Raw genomic sequence first — 23,984 nt, forward strand, 5'->3', positions numbered from 1 at the left:
TAAATAAGAGTGTGGGAGTATGCGGGAAGGGGGAGGGTGGGGCAGGGAAATTGGGTTGGAAAGTGTTACACCCCATTTACACTGACAGATGATCCCTCAAAAGTCCCTCAAGCCATAGTTTGAGTGAAAGTTTGAGCAATCATCTTTGCATACTCTATAGTAGCTAAATGTGCAGGCACAGCAGGACATTGCTGCTATCTCTCACCGAACACTACAGCTGTTTTGCATAAGCAAACAGCTATAGTGTTCTCTGTGCTTACAGCCCGTGCCCCGCTGTGAATTAATAGTGGGACACAGGCAGAGAGAATCTTATCAGTGCAGCCGGCTGTGATAACAGCCTACTCCGCCTCCGCTGATAACAGCTGATCGCTCAATTCTTGAAAACTTGAAGTGAGCGATCGACGACTCAAGCATGAAAACTGCACGATGTCAGTGCATTTAGACAGAACGAGAATCGCTCAAAAGATTCTTTTGAGCAAATTTTGAGCAATTCTCGTTGTGTCTAAATCAGCCTAGATAACTGGCTTAATATGCCCTAGATAACTGTATGAGGCACAAACCCAGGAAACACTTTTGTTATTTATGCTATTCTCTAGTATACAAGTGAAGATTTATCAAAGGAAAGCTACAGAACTAACAATTTACAAATGCTGGTTTTCATTGTTACTTATAGAGCAAAAGCTAGTAACATGCAAAACAGCAACATATTAAAAACCAGCAATTTTCTTCAAAGCATTAACATTTTCCTAAAACGTAAAAGCAAGTTGATAAGTAAAACCTAATGTTTCTTGCGGGGTTATTGTTGAATGCACCATAGGGAAGTCATCTGTCCTAATCTCGCTCTGAGTCCTGGAGGTTCTAATGCATTTATGATCTTTGTTTTTGGCAAAAATGAACAGAACTGCAATTACAACATCAAATACAAGCAGACTGCAGAGGACTAAAGGACAATTACATTTACATCGCTTGAAATTAAGTTGCTCTGGGTAATATCTGTATATAGGGTACACATGGAAACATATTAACATTGATGTCTGCATACATTTTACATTAAGGTGGTATTATACAGAAATGTATTGCAATGTATGAAGAACAGTAAGGAACTTCCTTAAAATTAATCAGCATGCCCTCAGTGCCAACAGGACTAGATAGGATCTATTGACATCTCAAAGATTATTATACGTTGATTTCAATAGTGATTGTAATTGTTTAATTAATCTAATCATGGTTTGCATTTGTCAAACTGACGACTCATGAATGATAATTTGGCATGATGAAACAATCATTTGCTTTGCTACAACTACTCAGTTTGATAATGGGGACAATCATTGGGATCAGTACTTGATTGCTTCCAAATAACTATTGTAGTGTTAGAATAATTACTATGTATTATACATAAAATGGTGAAAAGGTAACAGAAATGGATATATATTGGCATCCGCAGGGTTAACTTGGCCAAGAACGTTTATATCAGAGCATGGGGGCGCTGTCATCCCATGGAAGCACATCACATTTGCTACTTAAGCCCAGGTTGTGCATGCTTCAAAGGAAGGGCAGATAGTATTCTTTTTCCAAGCTGAACATTCACCATCTCCTTAGGCCTTTTTCACATGACTGTATGCATTTTTATGTTTGCCCGTGCACCGTAAAATCGCATGAAGAAAGAATAAAATACTCTGCAGCGCTGAAATCCGTCGTTTGGCAGAAACCCTCGGAACGACTACTAATCATAGAATGGTTGAGTTGGAAGGGACCTCCAGGGTCATCGGGTCCAACCCCCTGCTCAGTGCAGGATTCACTAAATCATCCCAGACAGATATCTGTCCAGCCTTTGTTTGAAGACTTCTATTATAGGAGAACTCACCACCTCCCGTGGTAACATGTTCCACTTATTGATCACCCTCACTGTCAGAAAGTTTTTATCTAATATCTAATCTATATCTCCTCCCTTTCAGTTTCATCCCATTGCTTCTAGTCTGTCCTTAAAAAAAGCTAGCTGTCTTCTTTTCCAAATGATGGATGCAAGAAAACTCCTTCTCCCTCTTATTTTTTGTCAGCTTCCATAGGAGTCTATGGGAGCTTCCAGCGTATCTTGGTAAAAGATAGGGCAAGACCTACCTTTTGACGCAGCGTATAAAATTGGCAACCAAAAATGGTCATCAATGTGCTATTTTTCCCAGCCCGATTTTTTTACTCGGGTAAAATTCATTCATCTGAATGAAAACATAGGAATCCAATGATTCAGATGCTCACAATTTTTATGACACGGCTCACTGACTTTTTGACACGGCTAAATAGCTGCATATGTACAATCGTGTGAAAAGGGCCTTATAGTGAGGGTGATTCCAGGAATATGAGATGTTTAATATTTTTGATATTTGCCTCTTATTACCTCAAGGTCCTGTACTGAACATGAAATATTCGAAAACCCTTAATGCCACAGGATGTAAGTTTACATGCTGGCAGGGTTGTAGTCAACACAACAGGATGTAAACGTACATCCTGTGGATGGCACAGACTCAGAAGTGAAACAATGCAATCCCGCAGTGAGAGTGGCGGTGACTAGTAGCTGGCTACCCATTGCAATAACTGCTAATCCCTACATGAAGTGATCAATGTACATTGCAACTTGTAAAAGGTTCCCTGCCCTCCAAAAAATGTATAAAAGTTTAAAAGTACATTATATGCACCCAAAAATGGTACTACTAACAACTACAGTTTACCTTGCAAAGAACAAGCACTCATATCGGCCATGTTAACTGAAAAATAAAAGGGTTATGGCTTTTTAAAAGTAGAGATAAAAGATCCCCCAAAATCACTGCATCCTTACGGCCAAAATAGGCCAAGTCCTTAAGGGGTTAATGATGTACTGGGCAGTTCTGAAACTTGTTTCAGAGACTGGAAATATAAAATATGATCAGGTCAATAGAAATACAATCACATTTTGAGAGGGCTGCCAAGTGTGAAATGTGTCCCCTTATGCGCCTACCCTCTAGGAAACAAAAACTTTAAGGGCTATGGAAATCTTTGTGCATGAAAATTCAATACACACATATCTTACAAAGTCCCTGCAAATAAAAATAAACATTTTATCTAGTTTTTTGCATTGATTTTCCTTCTCATGCATTTAGAAAGCTTCATACTTGTTTTTCAGGTTCTTCTATATTCAAGTTCCTGCTGGGGAGCATTTCCAGCACTTATAAGCTAGTCTCATTCATGAACCTCTACAGGCTCAGCTCCGCCTCCCTTTTCTTACTTTTCAGAGGCTGTGTAGCATAACCATGCCCATTTAATAGTACACAGCTGTCTCTTCAACTTTTTTCGGAGTCCGTGCTGGCAGTTCTCCCTTACTGCTGATAAAAGCAGAAAATTAATCTAGGGTGAATTACAGCTCTCTGTAATAGTTGTTTTCTCTGCTCTGCTTTCCTCCACCATCCTCTGGCAGTGTCATATAGCTCTCTGTAATGCAGGTTCACCGCAAGGGAGCAGGCTAAGGGAGGAGCCAGTCAGTTAACTCTGATTGACAGAATTTGTTAAAGGGGTTTTCCAAGTTATGTAAAGTGCCACTAAATGGGTTATACATTGTGAAAAACAACAAACAGCTGATACTCACCACTCTCCACTTGTTTCCCCCTGCCAGCTCCTGTCTCTGCTGTGTTGTTGTTTACAAGCTGCAGATATCCTGTGACATCGCGTAAACCTGCATTGCAGCCAATGACAGAGCTCAGTGCTTATTGCTGAGTGCTGTCATTGGCTACAGCTGCTTGTTTGCATCCTGTAAAAATGATGTCAGCAGGGAGTCTGCAACCAGCTGGTAAAACAAACAGGGAGCCATGAGTTTTAGCCGTTTGTCATTTTTCACAATAGGGGAACCCCTTCAGAGGCACTTCATATAACTCGGATTCAAATAACTAAGATTTCAGTGTTCCGACCTGCAGTGTCTTGAAGAACAATGGAAGTATAGAAATAAATCAGAGGAAAAGGAAAACCAATTGCAAAAAGTCTTCATTTCCAAAAAATACAGGGTGCAATAGAGTGCATAGCCGTTAAGGACTTACTGTAAGTGTTAGGTATTCTTTATTTTCTCCCTTTATCTTATAACCATTTGTGTGTATTTGTTTTATTTTATTTTGTCGTTTGTACTTTTTTGTGGCATTGCATTTTTTTTATTAAAGCTTAACACTTTCATAAGCTTAGTCCTTGTTGTTCTGAACCTATAGCCTCAATAATGTTAACCCTATGACTGTTAAGGAGCACTGTATGAATGTATTTGGAACTTCTTGCCTGTTCTTCTACAAGAAGTGGTAACATTGCTTGATCTTTGGTGGGCGCCGTATCAGACTCCGCTGCGATATTCCGCTGGCAGAGTCCAACACGGCCGTGGGCAGGAGGCCTAAGTGAGTTTATTTCACTTTGTTTTGGATGTACGGTGTTTATTATCCCCGTTCTGCAGTATGACTATGCACTATCCTTATATCATGATGCTGTCTTTATTATACCTGGGCTGTGACATCACTATGTGCATTAGACCTGCACTGTGACATCACTTTGTGTACTATTCTTGAATAGTGATGCTTTGTTTGCATTCTTGTGTTGCGACATTATTATGTACACAGCCATTAGCTATGACACATTTTTGGAACGCTTTTATGATTTTCTTGATAAGCGGGCCTAAAGTACACCAAAAATTGCGCCAACTCCAGTGAAGTTTGTTGCAATTAATGGCAAAAACTAGACAAACTACTAGGTAGGTGGTCTAAAATTAAACTTTACAGTCTTAAAATTCATAATTCAGCAGAGTCACTGTGATAAATTGGCACATTTTAGGGCCTCATGCACATGAATTTCGTGATTTTATGCGAGCCGCATCCTGGGCGATAATCGCATAAGTGGGAATAAGCCGTGACCAAGTTGCAGCTAAAATTCATGTTGTCTTGTAATTTCACACCCTCGGGGTGCGGCGTATATATGCCACAGCCCAGAATTCCTTTGGTTGGGAAAAATACTGGTTTCTTTTAGTTAAATAGAGCCAGCTGAGATGGTTTAGCAGCGCTAGCTGCTGCTTCACTCCTCCTCCCCCCCCCCCCCCCACCAGCAGCAGAATCTCCCATAGAAGCCTATGGGAGCCACCAGCTGATCGCAGCTGAAAGATTAGATAACACCTATCTTTTCCAGCCACTTCAAAACATCATTTGGCGTATTCGGCCACCGATGTCCTATTTTTGCCGTCCAGACGTTTTATGTGGATAATAATCGGCCATCTGAACTTTTGAAAAGCTTGGATTGGCTAGTTTGTCTGTGAATACTGTATGCTGTGCAATACACAAATGCAAATTAAAGCTACATTAGGCAAAGAAGAAGCCATATATCAACACCATCCAGAAACGTCGGCGTCTTCTCTAGGCCAACGCTCATTTAAAATGGACTGAGGTAAAATGGAAAACTGTTTTGTGGTCAAAATGTAAAATTATTTTTTGAAGCCACAGACGCCAAGCCCTGTGGACTCAGGAGGAGAGGGGCCATCCAGCTTGTTATCAGCGCACAGTTCAAAGACCTGCACCTATGATGGTATGGGATTGCATTGGTATTAGAGATGAGCGAGTATAATCGCTAAGGCTAACTACTCGAGCGAGTAGTGCCTTAGCCGAGTATCCTCCTGCTCGTCTCTAAAGATACGGGGGGCCGGCAGGGGGCGGGGAGCGGCGGGGGAGAGCGGGGAGGAACGGAGGGGAGATCTCTCTCTTCCTCTCCCCCCCCCCCCCCCGCTCCTCCCTGCTTACCGCCGCAACTGACCTGTCACCCGCGCCGGCAGCCGAATCTTTACAGACGAGCGGAAGGATACTCGGCTACAGCACTACTCGCTCGAGTAGTTAGCCTTAGCGAGTATAGTCGCTCATCTCTAATTGGTATCTATAGAATGGGTAGATTACACATCATGAAACACACTACCAATGCTGAACAATATATGGAGGTCTTAGAATAAGATATATTCCCATTCAGACAGCATCTCTTTTAGGTAAGGCCATGCATATTTCAGCAAGACAATGCTAAACCACACACTGCATCCATCACAACAATAATTGGTCTTCTCACTTCCCACACGTTTACACACTATTGTAAAAAGAGGAGGGGGTGCTACACAACCGTAGACATGGCCCTGCTCCAATTGTTTTGAGATGTGTTCCTGCCATCATTTTCTAAATAAGTTATTTTTTTTAATGAAATGGAAAAATGTCTCATTTTCACCTCCCGATATGTGTTGTATGTCTAGTGTGAATAAAATATGGTAATATGAGATTTACAAATCATTGCATTATTTTTTTTTTCTTAACATTTATATGCATTTTACACGGCGTCCCAATTTTTTGGGGGGAATAGGGGTTGTATATGACTGCATAATATATAGTATAGGAGGATATTTAATTAGTCTCTGCAGAACAGTTTCTTGTATCCAGAATGTTTGTAGTCGTCCCCAGTTATTACCCAAGTGCAGAACACATAGCATACCCTCACATGCATTACACTGCTTGAGTTGAGAGGTTTTTTTCACAGGGCACAGTGGGACATGTCTCAAAATGGCATTGTTTCTTACTATATGGTAGTAGAGTGGAAGTTAATGTACTGCATAATCTGTATATTTCTGTAATATTCCTGTTAACTAAATCAGCATGAGTTAAGAAAAGTGTGAGAAAGGCAGCGGCACTGACAACAAATTCCCTGTGGACACCCCTTCAGCTTCCTAAGAAAAAAAGGAACATTGTTTACATCAGCTTACACATTACCTATGAAGTACAGTGACACACCATTGTCAATGTCAACTAATTTGTTGTCTATTAATGCGCTACAGGAGAGCCATGGGGATTTAAATTCACCGCCTTTGAATTCTAAGAGAGGCTGTCCTGCTTCTAGCGGTTTTGCTGTTGTAGGGATCCATACTAATGTGTAATATTGCCATATGGGGTATAATGGGAAAGATGCGCTAAAATTGTTCTGTGCACCAAAATTTGTAAGTAAGCTGGAGCCTATGCTGCCTGAGACCAGAGAGAAGCAGAAACATAAAAGCACTGAATGAGCGTAGCACCACGCCAGTGACAGAAATCAGAGGGAACAAGCTAGGAAAAGCAGTCCCAGGATGGGATAAAGAAAAGAGCCAATTCTGAACAGTACAGACTAGAACGTCCTGTGCATCGAACCGTAAGTGAGGCTAGCCACTGAAAGGGCTGTAGGCATGCACACCCAAAGGGAGAGCTCCTAGGTAGTCAACAGACCTACTATACCCTTTATAGATTGCATTAGGAGAGATTAGACTGTAAGCAACATTTTCTATCGCTTCAGCTCCTGAAGGTTGTCAGCGTATAGCAGAGCAGGGAAAGTTTCCTTCTTCAGGACCGTGATACTTCACAGGGGGAAAATAGAAAAAAACAACCTTAGAGGCACATGAGTCTTCACTCAAAATGAATGTCAGGACTCAAACCCAGAAGCTCCTGTACTCCAGGTGGCAGCAATTCCTGTACTCCAGGTGGCAGCTGTTCCTGCTAAGCTACTCAGAGAGCTGGATAGTTCCTCTGCTGAATCCTGTCCTTGTTCCCTGCTCCTGTTCATGTTGTTTTTATTAGCTCTACCCTGATTCTTGATTAGAGTCTCTGTTTAAACCAGGCCATGCACCTCCTTCCTTGCGAGGTTATTGGCTCCCAGCCTTTAGTCAAGCTCCACTACCTGCCTACTCCTCTAAACTCCAATTGCTATTCATGTGTACCAACCTCTGGCTTTCCCTGACCATGCTACTTGTCTGCTCCTCTATACCCCAACTGCTATTCCCATGTACCGACCTCTGGCTTCCATTGACCATGCTACGGGACCACACTGGTTGCAATAAGAAGCTCTGAATCTGCACCTGATCGTTACAGTGAAACTGTGTGTCGCATGTTCCATAATCTATATTTCTGTTAGACTTTACGGATCTTAGCCACATATTATTGGCATTGTCTCAAAAGGTATCACTATTTTTTAGTTAAAGCGGTTTTTCAGGGAAATACTATTAATGACCTATCATCAGGATAGGACATCAATAGTTGATTGTCCAGTGTCCGCCGCTCGGGACCGCGACTGACCAGCTGAGCGGTGCAAGCTATCAGTGCCGCAATAACACATAGGTTTGAGCGGAAGCCTCTGTGCTGAGCTCTGTGTAGTGGCTGGAGCTTGTAACTGCAAGCACGGCTCTCACTGAAAACAGTGAGAGCCATGCCTGCAGTTACAAGCGCCGGCCACCACATGGGAGGTCGGCACAGCGGCTTCTGCTCCAAATACATAGAGGTCGGAGTGGAAGCCTCTGCAGTGACCTCCTTATAGTGGTCGTCACTTGTAACTGCAGGAACGGTTCCCATTGCTTTCAATGAGAGCCATGCCTGCAGTTACACGTGCCGACCACTACATGCTTCCGCTCCGACCTCTATGTTATTGCGGCACTGACAGCTTGCGCCCACTCAGCTGATGAGTTGGGATCCGCGAGCGACGGTCTCCGGCCAATCAAATATTGATGACCTATCCCGATGATAGGCAGGATAGTTTTCATACTAGAAAACAACGCAAGGTCAGACCTGGCATGCATTTCTGTATAGGCACATGGAGTTGCCGGGGATCCACTAAATACATGAAGAGACATGCAACTCTTCATGTATCTAGTGCACTATTCGCCTGGAGGAATTGTACTAAGCTCGACACAAAAAATGCCAGACGTAGTAAATTTCCCCTATAGTTGTGTACCAAATCCAAGGGAGAAAATCCAATTGCTTATAATCCAATTGTTTGCTTCTATTTCTGTGTTCTTAAATAAATGCTCTGTTTACTTCCATCTGGTGCATCGTAATCCCAGACTTGCGTTGCCATATCCTGACCTGACACTGCAGTAAGCAGACAACGCTATGCAATGTGCAGTGGCCCAGATTGGTACTGCAGGCAGAGCCATTTTGAGGTGAACGGGACTTAGCATACAGTATCAAGCCGGGTCACTCGAAATTGCACAATATACAGAGCTATTTGTTTACTGTGGCAAAATAGCTAGAAGTGGGACAACCCCTTTAACCCATTTAGGACCAAGTGCTGTAAATTTACAGCGCTTGGTCCTAGGCTTTAAACACAGCCTATTGTAAAAATATGGCGGGGATTTAAAGCCTCTGCTTCTGTAATCAATCAGAAGCATGTTGGATTGTCAGCTGTTAGTCACAGCTGATAACCCTGAGGAGAAGGCAGGAGGGGATTTTTAACCCTTTTTGCCTTCCCATTCCCGAGTACACAGTGCTCAATGAGTGATAGGTACTAAAAAGAGAAAGTGACAGTCATGGGATCGCTGGGATCCCCTGCTACAGCAGAGCTGCCGGGTCATAGCAGACCCTGATCAGCTATGCTAGTTACTGTTGTCACTACAAACTGCAGTAAATTTAGTGACTGGAAACCCTGTGATCAGTTATGAAGAACATATATCTATGGTGATGTCTTCACTTTGACTTAAGAAATAACTCTTTCAGGACCAAGTCTGTTTGTGCTGCAATGACTAAGCCAAATTTTGGTATATGTCACTTTAACCCTTCCCAATCCACTGTCTGACGTCTTCCTACATTCTGATTAATGCTTGCACTGCTCCAATGTCAAAAACCGTCCAACAGGGTATTCTTATTGTCTATTGCCAGCCTCTCTGGCGCAAACACACCGGCTTTAGCCAGCAGATGGCACCGTTGTACAACATCAAAAAGAGAAAGCCTTTTAGGAAACCCTGAATCCAAAATTGGATTGGAAAAGGTTAACAAAGAAAAATGGTTCTTGTATGTAGGTCAACTGGTGGCAAGTTAAGAAGCGATGAAAGTTCACGTAATTGAGGTGAAGCATAATGAAGATCTCTTCTGGCTGTTCACCTTTAATCAGAGTAAAGAGGCAGTCGCAAATATGGTACATTAATAACTGCCTGTTTAACCTTGGTGACCAGCCATATGGTGGTCATTAAGGAAACTTAGGCTAGGGTGTCATACAAAAATATGTAAAAAAAAATCTAACGCTGGCATGGTAATAAGAGCTGGATCTTAGATGTCACACAACAACCAGGACCCTGCACTAACATCCAGGAGTAGAGAAACCTCTATTCTCAACAGTTTAACTCCTTATATGCCCCAATCAATAGCGATCACAGTATGTAACAAGTGGGAGGTATCTTCTCCTGTCATCCATCGGCACTCTGCAATATGATCACGAGGTGCCAATGGATTTGCATGGCAGCCAGAGGCTTCAGTATGGCCTCTGGATCTGCCTGGCTTGCAAGTCTATCTGACCCTGCCTCTGGGGGTTGCTGATATGTGAAACGTACATTATACTGTACAACATAAACAGAGCAAGGTAATGTACCAGCGACTGAATGATTGCAACTTCAAGTCCCTTGAAAAGACAAAAATATGTTTAAAAAAAAAAAAAAAGTTAAAATAAAAATAAGAAATAACACTATTTCCCTTAAAAACCCATTTGTTATAGAATAAAATAAGAAAAAAACATATTACATATTCTCCTGTTCATAATAACCCGGGGTATAAAAGTATTATGTTCCTTATCCTGTAAATGTCATTAAAAAATTTTTTTAAATAATACGAAAATGTACATTTGTGACGGGCTGTTAGGTGACAATTCCCACAACGGGATTCCCCTCCTGCTGTGGCGTCAGAGGAAGATACACGGCGTTCTCTAACATTCAAGATCACAGAATACGTAAGTCTATATATATCTGTGTTGTGTAATTGTATTGCAATAGTGAGCTTCAGAAAGGCATACCAGCCGAAACGCGTTGCTCAGTGTGTTAATAATAAAGTTCGATGTTATTAGACATCTTGAGAACTTACTGAAGCAAAGAATTTTTCTTCTATTTGGCTAGTTTACTCTTAAGTGCCCGTTATTGGATCGCTTGGACCTCCAGTGTCTCTCCAGACTCCTGAATTGTGGATTAAAGACATACTCGATACGCCGACCAGGACAACAGGTGCCGGTGGGTTTCGCCAACCAGGGTTTTCCCACCGTGCACCTGGTGAGTCGATACTGATTTACTATATCGGCTACCTAGCTATTATCATTTTTTTTTTTTCGGTCTAGTACACTTGGCGCACTCCTGATATATATATATATATCAACGTCTGTTATTTTAATGCATTGGGAAGGGGTTGTCAAGAGTTCTTACAACTCAGACTAGTCCTTTTAAATTGTTTTGTAAAGCTTGATAGTAGAAGTGAAGAATTCATCTGCTTGAGTATAGCAGTGCATTCGTTGGCTTACAAGATGGGGACTCTATTTTCAGACCTCAGAAGTTGATTTCCAAGGACACATTTTTTGTCACAGCTTAGAGGCTGCATATAAACATATTTATACAGAGACTTCATTTATCTGAAATGTGAAACCGTATTTAGATCTGTGTGGGTCTGTGTGCATGGAGTGATCTCTGTGGGTCTCCAGTATGAGTCACTGAGGTATAAACATTGTTAAGGATTTGGAATGCTTGAGGGCTTATTGCTATATTTTTGGTGCTATACTGTAACGTAGCAATTGTCCTTATGAATAGAAGCATCATGTCCTTTATTCAGAGCCCGAAAGCCAAACATTGCATTCATTCATTTGTGAGCAGAGATTCTATTCTCTTTTGGTTTGAGGTTTATAACATGATATACACTGAACGACTACTTAATTACAAGCACCCATCTAGTAGTGCTTTGGCCTTCACAATCACAGCAATGCATCTTGCATCCATTCATTGACATTACAGGAACCAAGGTGTGCCATTCCCCACACTATTACTTCACCTCCACCACCCTAAACTGTCAGGAAAGGTTCATCGATTCATGCTGCTTGCACCAAATTCTGACCTCCCATCAGCATGGTGCAACAGCAATCTGGAGTCATCTGATCAGGAGATGTTTTTCCACTGCTCAGTGATCCACATTTTGTGCTCTTTTGCTCACCGGAGTATTGACATCCTCCTCTGACTCCTTCTGCTGATGAGTTGTTTACATCCACAGGATCCTCTTTCGTAGTAAGTTTTTTCTTGATCACCCTATTCTCACTACACTCTCAACATGGTTGAAGAAGAAAAGCCCACAATGTTGGCAATTAAATCTTGGTCCTGGCTAGTCTAGCACAGACAACAAAGTCTCATTGGAAGTTGCTCAGATCGCTCAATTTTCCTATTCTAATGTGGAGTCACACTGAAACTGATCCAAAGACACTTGCTCATCTGAGCTCATTAATGCTACACTCCAGGGTCACTGGTCTCATTTCCATGCACAAAAATTTAGATCATGAAAGGGTCAGTCAAAATAAAGTGACCACTCAGTGTATTTTGTAGGCATATAAACAATAGTGTCTTGATAAAAGCTTTCAAACCCATTAAAATAGAAGCCAAATGCTCAAAAATGTACAAAAACATGAATATTAATATACATTTACTAGTTAAATACTGAGAAGCACAGATACGGGAGTCCTCCTGCCATGTTACGCTGTCATCCGTGTCCAAGGAATGAAACGTCATTGTACTCCGATGAACACAACAATGTGGGGCCATCAGAATAAATGATGTAACTATACTGCAGTTAAGCTATTAGTAAACAAACATTGTGTCCTCGCTTCTCCTCTGTCATGGTCTTCATGATCAATGCCCAAGATAACACTATTCTCTATTTAGTGTAAAAGTCTCTTAATTTAGGGCTCATTAGTTAGGTTGTAAGCTTTTCCAATTAATGAATTCCCATAACTGAAAAAAATGGATCTTTTCAAGGACAACTCAAAGCTCATGGGAACCCTGAACATGATGGGATAAATTAAAGAGGACCTTTCTGCTCTCTTGGTAAATACTTTTAGTCTTCATGAAATAACAATTGTATCAATGAATTGAAAATCGGACATTACCATATCCTGTGTCAAAGGAGAGTCAGCGTAGGGACAAACCCTATTGACAAGAGATATAGTGTTGTCTAGTTGTCATTTTATTCAAACATTTCCAGGGTTAATAACAGAGGAACAGAATAATGTGAGATTTTAAGAGAAGATGTTCCAAAGTGCTTATTTAAAGGGGTTTTCATACAAATACTTGATGACATTGTTTAGGAACAGCTGTTTATCCGGCCCACTATCAGTGCAGCATTGACATCAGGGTCGGAGCAGGAGTTCTCAGAAATGGCTTGCTTCCATTGATTTCAACCTTCCTGTTCCAGCCTCAATGATGACATCCATCCCCATTGCACAGAGAGCAGACCAGACAATCAGTTGATCAGCAGGGATCTCAAGCCAGAGATCCCCAGCAATCAACTATTGATGACGTATCTGCATAGGTCATCAATAGTATTTGCCCGGAAAACTCACTTAATGAAGAATACAAATATTTATGAAAACAGACATGTTTGGAATGCAGACAACCCTCCTTGAAGTGGCTGTGTTGTTTAGAAAACCCATTTTTAAATACCCTATTAAATAGGTCAGAGTTAACAGAAGGGTCTCCCCTGTTCAGGACTCTCATCTATAGCTAGAGCGCAGAGTAGCTACAAGGAGTGTCGCTTACTCTGGAGGACACAACAAGTCTATACATTATATAGACATTATATAGACCATTAAATGCATGTTTACCATTAAAGGATTTGTTTGAAACTGCATTATCTATGATCTATCCTCAGGATTGGTCCCCAATGGTTGATTGGCAGAGGTCTGCTGCTTGGGAATCCTGGCAATCAGATGTTTTCCAGCCCTGTGTCAGTATCAATTGAGCGGAAGATCACAGCTATGCCCAGGTTGGTAATACAGGCTCAGCTCCCATTGCATTAATTGAATTTCCATTAAAGACATGTATTCTAATCCACAGGAGACAAATGTCTAATAATGGATACATGTCTGATTGTTGGGGGTCTGACTGCTTGGACCTCCAGCAATGCAGAGATCGATGCACCCCAAATTCCCCATATGAACGGAACAGTGGTGTTTATGATTGACTACCACTCCTTTCATTTCTACAGGATGGAAGGAGATCGTTAAACACATCAATTTCCCTCCATCCCGTAGAAGTGGATGGAGAGGTGAACATGCATGCACACCTTTGCTCCATTCACAAGGGGAGATTGAGATATACCAATCTGGGAATTGCTGTGTGTTCCAATTGTTGGACCCCTAACAATCAGACATCTATCTTCTATCCTGTGATTAGGAGGTAAATGTCTTTACCTATTTAATTCAAATAGGAACTGTGTAATGCTTCACTTGCACTGTGATAGCAGCTTGTCCCAGCGCCAATTACAGAGTGAGGATAGGGTTTGGAAGGACATCATGCCATCAGCCCTGGCCTACGTTGTCCTCATGCTGGTGCATGTTCACTGTCATTTCGTCACTGGGTACTAACAGACATACATTTCCTGTTGTTCATAAACGGATTGGTTGGCTGGAAGGTAGAATGTCTCAGGCAACCAATCGCCTTTTATTCCAGACCTTCTTCTCAGAGGACGCCGGTTATACTCCTGCTTGACTCGTCTGATTTGCTGTTTTTGCTCTCCATTTCAACACCTGGCTGATGCTCTTGTAGAACTCCAAAAGCCATCTAATCATTTGCAGTTAGAAGATTTACAAGAGTTATATCACTCTTTGTAGAAAAAAAAATCAAGTTGATATTTTGCTGCAATATCATGCCATGAAGAGATGTAACTGCAAATGATTAGAGTTGTGGCGTGATTAGATGGCTTATGGAGTTCTACAAGTGCTTCAACCTTTGGCCTATAAAAAGGCTCTCAGAGTAGTGGACCTCTTTTTCCGCTTGTGTAGAGCTTGTTGACCACCATCCAAAGATAGGTGGCACCATCATTAAAGGCCCCCTGTCAGAACCATTTGCAGGCACTTGGCTGAAGGACACTTGGTCTCACGGCTCCCATTACATGAGCAGCCTTTGACATTCACCTACTGTCACCTCCATTTGCACACTGCCCCCGCTGCTGGTGCGATGATCTTGGGGGCCATAGCATATGACAGTCGGCCACCCCTACTAGTAGTACGAGGAACAATGACAGCTTAGTGATATGTTCAGGATATCCCTCATGGCAGGGCTTCCAAGAGGCACACAGCAAGGGGGTCACAAGAATAACTCCATAACTTTCGTGACCTCTCTGGTGGACAGGTTTATCACCAATAGAACACGTATGAGACCATCTGGGATGACAATTTTGACAGCCTATGAGTTTGCACTATCTAGAGGCTCAGTTACAGCAAATGTGAACCAATATGCTGCAGGATATTATACAGAACCTGTAAGGCTCCATGCCTGCCCGTATCACATCTTACATCTAAGCTAGAGACGGCCCAACAGGGTACTAGAGCATCCCTTAAGATGTTTAGTTTTCCGCAATAAATTATCCTTTTGCTCTGGAATTGTAATCACACATAGAAAGTTTCATTCCATCCTGACAACTTCTTCTAGATGCTTGTTTTTTTTGTATGTTGTGCTATTTGTCTTATATTGTGTGTATTTCCATCTATTAGGGACATAATATTTACACTTGTGTAGGCCACATAGGATAAGCTCTGCATGGACATAACACACCTGTTGCCCCTACAGACTGCAGCCAATCATTGGTGGCTCCAGAAGTGGGATATCTTGAGATTCGCTTAGTGTCGAAGGACCCGTCTAAGTAAAAGGAATTGTCTAAAGTGATAACAAAAAAGTTTCTAACCTACGTTTTCCTCTACTTTCAAGATTCACTCCATCGTGCTGCTACTTAGTTAATATAAACCCCTTCTCCTTCATAAGACTACTGAGAAAAACAAGGTTGACTTCTTCTTTATAACCTTAATACTTTCTTTCGGGAGCTGATAATACGACTACAATCACATGTATAAATCATCAAACCTTGCCATTTCAGGAAACAATAAAAAAGACCGATTTCCATAAAACTTAAAGGTATCCTAATATAAGTTGAAATTGTTTGCAAAAAGTTCTCCATCATAGCTTTCGAAAAGGAAAGGAACAGGAAAACACTGCATTTTCAATCAAGCCCGGAACCTAAATAGAAATCTAGAAATCCTATTAAAGGGAAGCAATGTTGACAGGTGAATTAATGTAAATGTCTATCATGACTCCTTAACAGAGTATAGACACCAGCCTAGAAATACCAAATGTTCATATACATAGACAATTTCAATCCCCTCATACTGCCGTCTGATGGATGATTATGGAGAATAAAGTGGTAATGCAGATTTGGTCTAATCGCTTTCCTTCTGCTGTCGGAATTTTAATGTATGAGAGCGCTCAGGAGTTACTGTATCTAAACTTCTTAAAACATCACGCTAACATTTCAAGAAAAGTCTCAAGTCATAGAACAAATAGTTCTGCCTGGAGCGGAGTAGCTGTGCACATTGTGGTTTTTTTTTCTCTTTTATGTTTAATGCTTTATTTTTATGGTTTACTATTGTCATTTATTATTTACTATTTGAATTGAGGAGCTATAACTCACCATCCAAGTATTATGTCTTTCGCAGAAAGCGATAGCAAATACAACCGACTATAAAATGAAGATGCTTTATTGCACGGTATTTTGTATGCTCGTACCTGAAATGATGAGACCAAAAGGGACGCTTATCATTATTCTGATGGTTCATGGAGGTGAGGGAGGCTTTTCTAGCTTGGCTTTCAGAGGTTCATATTACGACTACACACACATTTATAAATCATCTAGTCTTGCCATAAATAATTGATACTAGCTTATATACCCAGCATTGCCTGGGTTACACTCCTACAGCACAGTCTAAGAGGCTCCGTTTTAAATTTCTTGGCATGACCGTAGATACACATTTGGTTCATTCATCCAATAATTAGATGTTGATAGTAGTCTTTGTGAGGATCATATTGAAAACCTTCCAGCAACAAATTGAAATGCTTTGACGCCCTTAATGCACTGGCTCTGTCTTTCTCTTTTAGAATTCTGGCCTCCTGCTGTTCGGAGGTCTCTGCAGCCCTTGATGTCTTGGCTCTTTCCCATTCTTTCTTAAGTTGTTGGTCAGGTTGTTCGCATCTTTCACTGGCTCGCAGTATTTTTACTTTCTTTGCTTTTGCTTTGCTAGACTTGTCCGTGGGTTTCTGTTTTTTTAGAGGAATTTTAGATTTACTATACATCTAAATTATTCACCATGCTGAATCACAAAGCATCATATTTTACCATACATTATGCAATAGGCCTCATTTATTGAAACGGCGTAAAATCCTGTTTGCTGCACATAGCAACCAATCATGATCCCTTAAGCTGCTCTAGTAAAATAGGAGCTGTGGTGTGATTGGTTGCTATGAGCAACAGATAGTTGAACACCCCCCCCTCCCTTCGCCCACATCCAGTATTTTAAGTTGGATCATGAAGAGTATGTGTATCACGTTTGGCCGAGGTCCATCAAGGCATGTAGGAGCCTATGGAGAACAAACATACACATATACAAACAAATTTTCACATATATATATAGTATACATAACTATTGACTAAAAATCCACAAATTTTTTATTACTCAGACTTTTGTTGAGGTGACTGAAGAGTCAATGTTTCATTATTTATATCATGTTGCTTATGTATAGAGATGAGCGAGCGCACTCGTTCGAGCTTGATGCTCGTTTGACTATTAGGGTGTTCGAGATGCTCGTTACTCGAGACGAGCACCACGCGGCACTTGACTCCATTACATTTCCTTCCCTAAGAAATTTGCGCCTTTTTCTGGCCAAAAGAAAGACAGGGAAGGCATTACAACTTCCTCCTGTGACGTTCCAGCCCTATCTCACCCCCCTGCAGTGAGTGGCTGGTGAGATCAAGTGACCCCTGAGTATTTAAATCTGCCCTGCCCGCGGCTCGCCACAGACACAGGGACCCTATAGGGACAGTGTTAGCATCTTCAAGAACCACAACGGCCCTTCTTAGGGCCACAGCTCACCTAATGCATTACTGTTGTGGCTGCTGTGAGCAGTTTTGCACAAAATTTTTTTTTTATGTATATCGGGCGTGCAGGCTGTAGCGTTCTCAGGCTGCAGTCTGTACTTCAGTATAGGGGCACTATTGGTCAGGCAGGGACAGTGGTAATGTAGAATCCTGTCTACAAGTACCCCAACGGTTCTTCTTAGGGCAACCTGCGACCGTGTGCATTGAACTCCGTGGTTGCTGGGAGTTGTAGTACCTGTAGTGGGTGCTGTGATCACTTTTGCACCAATTTTTTTTTTTTATGTATATCGGGCGTGCAGGCTGTAGCGTTCCCAGGCTGCAGTCTGTACTTCAGTATAGGGGCACTATTGGTCAGGCAGGGACAGTGGTAGTGTAGAATCCTGTCTACAAGTACCCCAACAGTTCTTCTTAGGGCAACCTGCGACCGTGTGCATTGAACTCTGTGGTTGCTGGGAGTTGTAGTACCTCTGCATTGCACAGCCTAGCCTGCGTGCAGCCTTCATTTAGAAATATTTTTCTGTCCGCCCTTCGCGTAGCGTCACTGCAGTCTGCCTCTGTACGCCAAGAAACCGCACATTTTCTACAAAGCTCTGTTATACGTGTGCTGTCTCAGACGTTCACGGTCTGCCCGACGCCCATAGATTGAAAGTGCAATACACACTGCCTAGCCTCAGCCTGCATTGCAGAGTAAAATAAGGAGATTTAAAAAAAAATTCCTTTTTCCGGCTAACGGTTACCCAGTGCATTTGCCTGCGTGGCCTGTGGGACTTTACGTCCATCCAAACTGCATAGTTCACAGCCTTGCCTGCGTGCAGCCTTCCTTATAATTTATCTCTGGCTTCATTTAGCGTTATATTACCGCTGGCAGCCACCAACTGCGAGGCAATAATTCACAAACATTTTTACACAGCTCTGTCTCTGCCCCTACCCCTCAGCATGCTGGATTAAGAATCGAGCAGAGGACGTGGACGCGGTCGAGGACACGGAGTCCCAAGTGAGGGTGTGGGCATAGGTCGAGTTCCTGGTCCATGTGAATCGCAGCCGGCTGCTGCGGCAGTAGGAGAGAGGCACGTTTCAGGAGTCCCCAGCTTCATATCGCAATTTTTGGGTCCACGTGGTAGACCTTTATTAAAAAAATGAGCAGTGTGAGCAGGTCCTGTCGTGGATGGCAGAAAGTGCATCCAGCAATCTATCGACCACCCAGAATTCTGCGCCGTCCACTGCTGCAACTCTGAATCCTCTGGCTGCTGCTCCTCCTTCCTCCCAGCCTCCTCACTCCATGAAAATGACACATTCTGAGGAGCAGGCAGACTCCCAGGAACTGTTCTCGGGCCCCTGCCCAGATTGGGCAGCAATGGTTCCTCTCCCACCGGAGGAGTTTGTCGTGACCGATGCCCAATCTTCGGAAAGTTCCCGGGGTCCGGAGGATGAGGCTGGGGACTTCCGGCAACTGTCTCAAGAGCTTTCAGTGGGTGAGGAGGACGATGACGATGAGACACAGTTGTCTATCAGTGAGGTAGTAGTAAGGGCAGTAAGTCCGAGGGAGGAGCGCACAGAGGATTCAGAGGAAGAGCAGCTGGACGATGAGGTGACTGACCCCACCTGGTGTGATAAGCCAACTGAGGACCGGTCTTCAGAGGGGGAGGCAATTGTAGCTGCAGGACTGGTTAGAAGAGGCAGTGGGGTGGCCAGGGGTAGAGGCAGGGCACGAGCGAATAATCCACCAGCTGTTTCCCAAAGCACCCCCTCGCGCCAAGCCACCGTGCAGAGGCCAAGGTGCTCTAAGGTGTGGCAGTTTTTCACTGAGACGCCGGACGACTGACGAACAGTGATGTGCAACCTTTGTCGCGCCAAGATCAGCCGGGGAGCCACCACCACCAGCATGTGCAGGCATATGATGGCCAAGCACCCCACAAGGTGGGACGAAGGCCGTTCACCGCCTCCAGCTTGCGCCACTGCCTCTCCCCCTGTGCCCCAACCTGCCAATGAGATCCAACCGCCCTCTCAGGACACAGGCATGACCGTCTCCTGGCCTGGACCCTCACCCTCACCTCCGCTGTCCTCGGCCCCAATCCAGCAATGTCTCTCAACGCAGCGTCCAGCTGTCGCTAAGAGAATCGTTGGAGCGAAAGCGCAAGTATGCCACCACACACCCGCACGCTCAAGCTTTAAATTTCCACATAGCCAAATTGATCAGCCTGGAGATGCTCCCCTACAGGCTGGTGGAAACTAAGGCGTTCAAAAACATGATGGCAGCGGCAGCCCCGCGCTACTCAGTCCCCAGTCGCCACTATTTTTCATGGTGTGCCGTCCCAGCCCTGCACGACCACGTCTCACGCAACATCGTACGCGCCCTCACCAACTCGGTTACTGCCAAGGTCCACTTAACAACGGACACGTGGAAAAGCACAGGCGGGCAGGGCCACTATATCTTCCTGACGGCACATTGGGTGAATTTAGTGGAGGCTGGGACCGAGTCAGAGCCTGGGACCGCTCATGTACTACCCACCCCCAGAATAGCGGGCCCCAGATCGGTGCTGGTATCTGCGGTGGTGTATGCTTCCTCCACTAAACCACCCTCCTCCTCCTCCTACGCAACCTCTGTCTCGCAATCAAGATGTGTCAGCAGCAGCACGTCGCCAGCAGCTGGTGTCGCGCGGCGCGGCAGCACAGCGGTGGGCAAGCGTCAGCAGGCCGTGCTGAAGCTACTGAGCTTAGGAGAGAAGAGGCACACGAACTGTTGCACGATCTGACAGAGCAGACCGACCGCTGGCTTTCGCCACTGAGCCTCCAACCGAGCATGGTCGTGTGTGACAACGGCCGTAACCTGGTGGCGGCTCTGCAGCTCGGCAGCCTCACGCACATGCCATGCCTGGCCCAGGTCTTTAATTTGGTGGTTCAGCGGTTTCTGAAAGGCTACCCACACTTGTCAGACCTCCTCGGCAAGGTGCGCCGGCTCAGCGCAAATTTCCGCAAGTCCAACACGGACGCTGCCACCCTGCGCACCCTGCAACATTGGTTTAATCTGCCAGTGCACCGACTGCTTTGCGACGTGCCCATACGGTGGAACTCTACGCTTCACATGTTGTCCCGGCTGTATGAGCAGCATAGAGCTATAGTGGAATACCAACTCCAATATGAGCGGCGAAGTGGGAGTCAGCCTTCTAAATTCTTTACAGAGGAGTGGGCCTGGTTGGCAGACATCTGCCAGGTCCTTGGAAACTTTGAGGAGTCCACCCTGATGTTGAGCGGCGATGCTGCAATCATTAGCGTCACCATTCCCCTGCTTTGCCTCTTGAGAAGTTCCCTGGAAAGCATAAAGGCTGATGCTTTGCAGGTGGAAACGGAGGCGGGGGAAGACAGTATGTCGCTGGATAGTCAGAGCACCCTCATGTCTATATCTCAGCGCGTGGAGGAGGAGGAGGGGGAGGAGCCTAAGGAGGAAGAGACTGCTGGGCCGACTGCAGAGGGTACCGATGCTGCTTGCCTCTCATCCATTCAGCGTGTATGGCCTGAGGAGGAGGATACTCAAAGTGATCTTCCTAGTGAGGACAGCCATATGTTGCTTACAGGTACCCTGGCACACATGGCTGACTTTATGTTAGCATGTTTTTCTCGTGACCCTCGTGTTAGACGCATTCTGGCCACTACGGATTACTGTGTGTACACACTGCTTGACCCACGGTATAAGGAGAACCTTTCCACTCTCATTCCTGAAGAGGAAAGGGGTTTGAGAGTGATGCAATACCACAGGGCCCTGGTGGACAAACTGATGGTAAACTTCCCATCTGACAGCGCTGGTGGTAGAAGGCGCAGTTCCGAGCGCCACGTAGAAGGGGAGGCGCGGAGATCAGGCAGCATGTTCAGCGCAGGCAGGGGAACACTCTCTAAGGCCTTTGCCAGCTTTATGGCTCCCCAGCAAGACTGTCTCACACCTCCCCAGTCCAGGCTGAATCGGAGAGAGCACTGTAAGAACATGGTGAGGGAGTACGCAGCTGATCATACCCCCGTCCTCCGTGACGCCTCTGCTCTGTACAACTACTGGGTGTCAAAGCTGGACACATGGCCCGAACTCGCGCTGTATGCCCTGGAGGTGTTGGCGTGCCCTGCAGCTAGCGTCTTGTCAGAGAGGGTGTTTAGTGTAGCTGGGGGAATCATCACGGACAAGCGTACCCGCCTGTCAACTGACAGCGCCGACAGGCTTACACTCATAAAGATGAACAAAGCCTGGATTTCCCCAGACTTCTCTTCTCCACCAGCAGACAGCAGCGCTACCTAATGAACTTTGTCAATCTGTGTATGCTATTCGTCCTCCTCCTCCGGCTCCTCCTCCTGAAACCTCTCGTAATCATCGCGAATGGGCAATTTTTCTGGGGTACATTTGTACTGTCGATACAACAATTTTTTGGGCCCTCGCCTACAATGTAATCCAAATAATTTTTATGGGCTTCGCCTGCACTCATGGTACACCACTGTGTCTGGGGTTGGCCTACACTTTTGCTACAGAAATGTAACTCTGTTCTGCCTACCTATACTTCTGCCACAGTAATGCTACAGGGGTCTGACTATACTTCAGCAACAGAAATGTTACTTCGGTCTGCCGATACTTCTGCTCCTGAAATGTTACCTTGGTTGGTGTATACTGTTACTACTGTAATTTCACTAATACTGGGCTCTGCCCATAATGCTTCAACGGAAATGTTACTGGGGCATGTTTATACTGCTATAACAGAAATGTAACTAATAGTGGGCTTTGCCCATACTGCTTCTACGCTAATGTTACTGGGGCCTGTCTATACTCCTACTACTGAAATCGTACCAATACTACGCTCTCCCTACACTGCTGCCAGGGAAATGTTTTTCTGCTGCTTTGCCCATACTGCTTCTACGTTAATGTTACTGGGGTCTGTCTATACTGATACTACTGAAATGTTACTGGGGTCTGTGTATACTGCTGCAAATGTAATGTTAGTGGGGTCTGTCCTCACTGCTGCCAATGAAATATTACAGGGGTTTGTTCATACTCTTACCGCTGAAATGTTACTAATTCTCGTCTCTGCCTATACTGCTGCTACTGCAATGTTACAGAATAGTGGAAACGGAGGCTTCCCAAAGACATGATGGTGGCGAGGCCATGCTACTAGGTTCCACAGGCGCGACAACTTTTCAGCGACACGGTCACTGGGAAGGTGCATATAACCACGGACACGGGGACAGGACATGTACTGCCTCAAAAACTTTCCCGTCCTCCTCCTCCAACTATGAAAACATTCTTGGCCGAAGCCCACCTGCATTTAATCTGACGTTAGCTCTGCTGTCCAGGGCACTGCAATGGGATATATTTATGTACCGCCGGTGTCTTCCTGGGACCCACCCATGCTGCCGGTCCACACGGAGTTGTAACTGCATGTGTCTACTTATAAAAAAACCCAGTCTGACTGGGGCATGCAGTGTGGGCCGAAGCCCACCTGCATTTAATCTGATGTTAGCTCTGCTGTCCAGGGCACTGCAATGGGATTTATTTATGTACCACCGGTGGGTTCCAGGGAGCCACCCATGCTGTGGGTGCACACGGAATTCCCATTGTGGAGTTGTACCTGCCTGTGAGTATTTATAAAAAACCCCGATCTGACTGGGGCATGCAGTGTGGGCCGAAGCCCACCTGTATTTAATCTGACGTTAGCTCTACTATCCGGGGCACTGCATTGGGACAAACTACAGGAGCAATACAGAGCTAATGAGACGTGCACAGCTATGCTAGCATAGGAGTCCGCTATAGGCACGCGATTGATGAGGGTTTGTGCAGAGGCCTATGTCCTTGGTGCAGTGAAAGTCTGCTTCCTGCCTAGGATTGCTGAAGCTGTGGGCCGAGGCCTATGTCATGGGCGCGGTGCAAGTCTGCCATGTTTGGCCGCTCAGATCAATTTTTTGTTCATGTTTTGGGTTTCCTAGGACCCACCTATGCTGTTGGTGTAAACTTAGTTCCCATTACGGTGTTTGACCTGTCTGGCACAAAGACAC

This window comes from Eleutherodactylus coqui, chromosome 6 (genome assembly GCF_035609145.1).
Source record: "Eleutherodactylus coqui strain aEleCoq1 chromosome 6, aEleCoq1.hap1, whole genome shotgun sequence".
NCBI classification, from domain to species: domain Eukaryota; kingdom Metazoa; phylum Chordata; class Amphibia; order Anura; family Eleutherodactylidae; genus Eleutherodactylus; species Eleutherodactylus coqui.